Raw genomic sequence first — 5,722 nt, forward strand, 5'->3', positions numbered from 1 at the left:
TATTCCTATTACCATCTCTATAACCATTACTATAACCAACACTATAACCAAGATTATAACCATAACTAAAACCACCACCATTACCATTACCTAGCATAGTACCATAACCAAAACCATCCCTATAACCATCAAAATAACCATCCCTATAACCATCACTATAACCATTACCATCACCAATCACGATACCAGTACCACACATTACCAAGCACCAGGTCACTATACCAGCACCAGTCCACCATTACCTTCATCACCAATTACTCCATCACTAATTACCATTACCATAACACCCATCTATAAACAATCACCACTCACCATACCATACCATTACATCACCCATCCCGATCACCATCACTATATCAAGTACCAGTTACCATTCACACCTTTACCATCACCTAACCGTTACCACCAGATCACCATTCACACTACATCACTATAACCTAGTTACCTCAACCATTTAACACTTACACGCATTCAACATCAACCATCACAGTACCATTACCATCACCTCACATTACCTATCCCTATTACCATACTATTAATATTCCATAGTACCATCTTTAACCCATAACTATAACACACTATGCAGGGTATATACCAGAATCTAATAACACAGCTCACTGCATTAACAGTGTGACACTATCATTATTACCCATAACAAAACCAGCCCTATAACCATTCAAGCTAGCATTCATTATACCACATATACTGACCATTACCCCCCCCCACCCATCCCCATCACAATCCATATCCCATCACCATCACCATTCAATATAATAATCATTACCAACATTACCATTACCTCCTCATCACCTCCACTCCATTAACACACCTACATACCATACCATCAACTCCACGATCCCATCACTATACAGTACCATCACCATTACCATCACCATTACCATCACCATTACCAGTTCCCATCACCCATCACTTATAACCATTACCATCACCATTACCATCACCATTAACCATCACCATTACCATTACCTCCACTATAACCAAAGGGACAGGGACGAATGCGCAAAGGGGGGGGGAGGGGGGGGGGGGGTAAGAAAAGGCAAACAGAAATTCATCATCGTACCTGTTAGCCCCATTCATGGTGAACGTCGTTATGACTGGCTGAAAACGCTTACTCTTCAACAAGAAAATAAATGTCGAGGCTTGCCATAATTTGCCTTTTTTTCTTTTTACATGAAAGATGTGGTTTATTGCCGAGCTGTTGGGTTAAAAATCCCGCAGTCAGCTATGCCTCAAGTTCCCACGTCACGTTTGACATCTTTTTGCAGCAATGCCAATAACATAAATCAATCATGGACAGTTTGCACAGACAAATATCTCCCATCTTTCCCCACAGACAGCCACTAGAATTATCTCTCCCTCCTCTCCTTCATCATCATCATCATCACCATCTGTGAAACAGAAACAAGAACAATAGGAAGAGATGGAGAAATGGATATGACGTAAACCGCTAAAGTAAATGAACAACTAAGGTACAAACACATTAATTATCCCTTTGCAAATCATTTTTTGCACATACCAGTCCATGATTTCAAATTCATACCTTCAAAAATGCTGGAAATGACGTGGAATTATTAATTGGCAACAATCACAACTACGCTCCACCTGTAGATAGGTTGCGGAGATTTCTAGTACTGTACTGTATAAATGCAGAAGAAAGCACCTGCAGCCCCAGTCCATGGGCGCATTATAAAGCCATTCAAATAATAAAGAGGGGTTTAAAAAAAAAAATCAGTTGGAAAATCCAATGTGGAAGGAGTGGTACGGTGGATATTAGACTTTACACAAGAGATGAGGGAGGAAGCTTTGGCAGAAAGGCAACATTATTATTGTAATTGTTCAGCCATTCTACTTAGTAAATACACCCTCATCATTTTGAGAGAAATTTGGTTTTAACATGTTGGGCCGGGCAATGGGAGGAGCGATTTCCACCACACACAAAAAACGCCCAACAACAATAATTTTGATGTAATGTAATCTAATTAAAAAAAAAAAAATTGCAATGTTGGGGTGGCCATTAAAAATTCGTCTCGTTCAGTCAAAAATGCAATTTTTTAACTTTTGCAATTTGAAGGATGGGCACCATCTCAGGGCAACCAGCGAATCACATTTATATCATGAAATAACAGTAATTGTTTTAAAGAACACATGTGACATTTGTTAAGAGAGGTCTGTTAAATAGGAGGCATGGATGAGGACACCGCAGGTGCCATGTGTTTTTCATGTTTTACCGGCTTTACTGGAAGTATATATATTTACAATGTCTGTTAATCAAAACAAAAATGAATTAGAGAGTTTTAATCTATCCATTTGGTTAGGAAAAATGATAATGATCGCACAGAGGTAGATAAATGTACATGTGTTTTATAATAAACAGCTAATATTAGGAGCTTTTATGTTATCATTTTATTCCAAACCATAACGTAGGATGTCGCGATGGTTTTAAAACTGAGAAGTCAGTCATAGATAACAAGTTAAATAATAATAGTAAAGCCACCTTTCTGACTATGCTCTAGTTTTGGTTTCTACCAATGTAATTCCCTTAATCCAACTGATTTGCTTTAAATTGTTTATTTGTCATCATTGGTCCTTACAAAGATGGACTAAACATCAAAAGATGTTGAAGCTGATTGAACTGAACCTTCTTGTTTGGACACCTTAGGGGGGTGGGTTGCTGGCCATGTGCTCTCCCAGCCATTGGTTTGGAAGAGGCAACCTAGAATGAGAAGACCCAAAGTTAGAGAGTGACCCAACATAGCAACATTTGCAGAATAAACTGGACACGTGTGTTGCTTCAATTTTCATTTTTGAAGTTACCACGCTTGGCGTAGACACCGGGTTTGTTTCTTCCTCAGCCAGCACAGCTCGCTATCCCCAGACACAACACCCTGCAGCTCACGTTTGCAAGCCAACAACAACAACCGGGGGCCACCGGAGTCACCTACGAGATGAGAGTAAATGAAAGGGTCAGGTTAAAACACATCGAAAGGTTTTAAATAAAGGAAACAAACCATGCCAAGAATTTCTCTTATAGTTATTGCTGTAACCTTCTGTCCTGCATGAACCACTGAACTACATACCTGGCAAAGTCCTTGCCTCCCTCCCAGGTATCCCAGCGCAGAACTGACCATTGATCATAGCCATGTGTAGGTTATCACAGTCGCTCTTTACAGAATGGGGATGTTTCAAGGCACACGCCCTGCAGCTTGTTTACTTCACAGCTGAAGATCATAATATGAAATAAGTAAAATAATTCAAATGGGCTACACTGCGTAAAAACCGTCACGTTGATAGCAATATGGACGTTATTACTCACTGTAGCTCAATGGTGTTGCCCCAGACCCTTAGACCCTTTTTGCACACATTGTGCCAGCGGGGAAGCACGAAAAAAACCAGCTGTTTTGCAGAGCCCCATTCTTCACATTTACACATACTGGTAAGGCTGGCCGGCTGCTCAACTTGATCACATAAGGTCATTGTCGTGTTTGTAGCGTTGTATTTGTTGTTGTGGCGGATACTTTGTAGGATCTGATACCTGTTCGCATTGTCCCTCATAGACCCCTGATTTTGTGCCTCCCCTACCGCACACTCCACACGGCTAAAAAAAAAACAATTGAAAAAAACACAGTAAATAAAGAAAGTGCAAAAACACAATCCTCCATTCATAAATCATTTCAAATCATTTTATAGGCTGGCCCTCTAGTAAGAACTAAAGTAAATCAGACCTATAACCCTGAAACCATGAACAATGGTGCCTTACGATTGGTAAACATTCGCAGCAGAACACAAACCCAGTTCTCGTTGACCCAGGGAACCACCCCAGAAGTGGTAGCCAGAGTTTCAGCGACCAACCTGGTGGGGCTGGGAGTATGGCGTGCAACTCATAACCCTCCGACAATCTTGGTCATCCCTCCTTGGTCAACTGAAAACAACACACATGCGGCAAGCAAGTTATTTAAAAGACATCTCTTTGAAAAGCAATGTTCTTTTTGGTTCAGCAAACCCCAAAGTTGGTACTCATGAAGATTGTTGAAAAATCAATCATGCTGCTCTCCTATTCTAGACTATAGTTCTTGGATAAAGGTGCCAACAGAATGACGGAAAAAGAAGCGCACGCAAAGCAATCTGCTCGATAAAAACTTCACCTCACAAGCCGCTCCATGACCAAAGACAGAGACCAGAGACCTCATGGTTTGCTGTGTGATCCTGTTGATATATAACTTTCACCTGTAGCCGTTGTTTTATATCCACAGTCATAGTAGCAGCCTTCCCCACTGCTGCCCCTCCCCTTCTCTTTGGTGCCATATGCCCTTATTGGTGTCAGCGTGGGGGCCATCTCGTTTAGCTGATAATTGGTTTTAGGAGTTTGATTCATTATCATACAGCATTCAAAAAGAAAGAAAAAAAAGAAACGGTCCAGCAAATTTGAAAGCACATGGGCAATAAAGTTAATATAGATTATATTGGTTTTCTGTGTTATGTATTTATTTATTTATCTTTTCCACTAAAAGTAACTCGAAAGATGCTAATAATCTGTAAATACCTAGTTAGTTGAAACCTGTGTTTTTTTTTTTATTTTTTTTTTTTTTTTTTTTGGTTGGGCCTAAACAAATTTAATCACTGTTTTTAATGTTGCAAATTAAAAGTATTTGTGTGAAATTACCTAATTAACCAAAGCTTTCTTACTGGCCACACACACAACTTCATAAATTAACAATCACGTCAATTCAGTGTTTGAATATTAATATTTAGGGACATTGCTGTTATCTTGACTAACTAGTAGTATGAGAAGGAGGTTTAACATTCATTTTCTTTTTTAAACTGAATCTCCTGAGTAAGATTCAAGTATGTGCGGTTCTGAGGGGTTAAGGGCAGACACTGACTTACTGTTGTGCTGAAATCCAAGTGATGTCGTACAGTTTTTATTTAAATACTTTTGTTACCCATTGCAATTTATTTCAAGATCAGTGTGTTTTTTTTTTAAATCCACTTCAGTTTCAGATTACAGGTTACCTTCAGCAGAACCGGTCTTGGATGCTGAAATAAATGATCTATCTCTAAAATTCTAAAATTATGATCTATTGCTGAGTATTGGAATTTCGAACTCCAGCACAGCAAAAACACCACTGAAACCAACATATAAAAAACAAAAAAAACATCTCCATAAATTAAACCCCGAAGTCTGTGAGGGAACAACTTTCACGATGATCAGTTCTATTACTAATAAAATTAACCCGCCCTACCTACTTAAAGATTGATGCAAGAGATTTTCACAAATATTTCATACCGCTAGACTTTCCTATATACTTTTTTTTTTTGTAAAGCCTTTGAATCACTGCCCGTTTTCTCCTTTTTTTCCGAATTTGCAAAGGGCACAACCTCCCTCTATATTTAGATATGTTTGATCACAGTATTTTTACAGCTTGTGTGTTTCTCTCTCGCATCTTTTTTCAATATGAGGGTGCCGCTGGCCTTGAACATAAAAAAAGATAAATCGTTTGTAATATGTATTTTGTTAAAGTCGCTTTCACAAACTACATTGTTAGAGTAGTATCAGATCTTTCACTGCTTAAGTAAAAGTGCAATACCACAAATAAGAGTTTCCTGCATTTCAAATCTACTTGAAGAGTAGAAGCACAAAAGTATCAACCAGGAAAACTGTAAACCTTGACGTATCAAAATAAAGGTACTCATTATTCAAAAT

General features: G+C 38.8%; 1 pseudogene; it reads right to left on the minus strand.

Annotated features, from left to right (window-relative positions):
* LOC116671614 (fascin-2-like) overlaps nucleotides 1-349 on the minus strand; it is a 12,784-nt pseudogene extending 12,435 nt beyond the window's left edge.
* Nucleotides 350-5,722: the final 5,373 nt, after the last annotated feature.

The sequence above is a fragment of the Etheostoma spectabile genome, chromosome 21 (genome assembly GCF_008692095.1).
Source record: "Etheostoma spectabile isolate EspeVRDwgs_2016 chromosome 21, UIUC_Espe_1.0, whole genome shotgun sequence".
NCBI classification, from domain to species: Eukaryota; Metazoa; Chordata; class Actinopteri; order Perciformes; family Percidae; genus Etheostoma; species Etheostoma spectabile.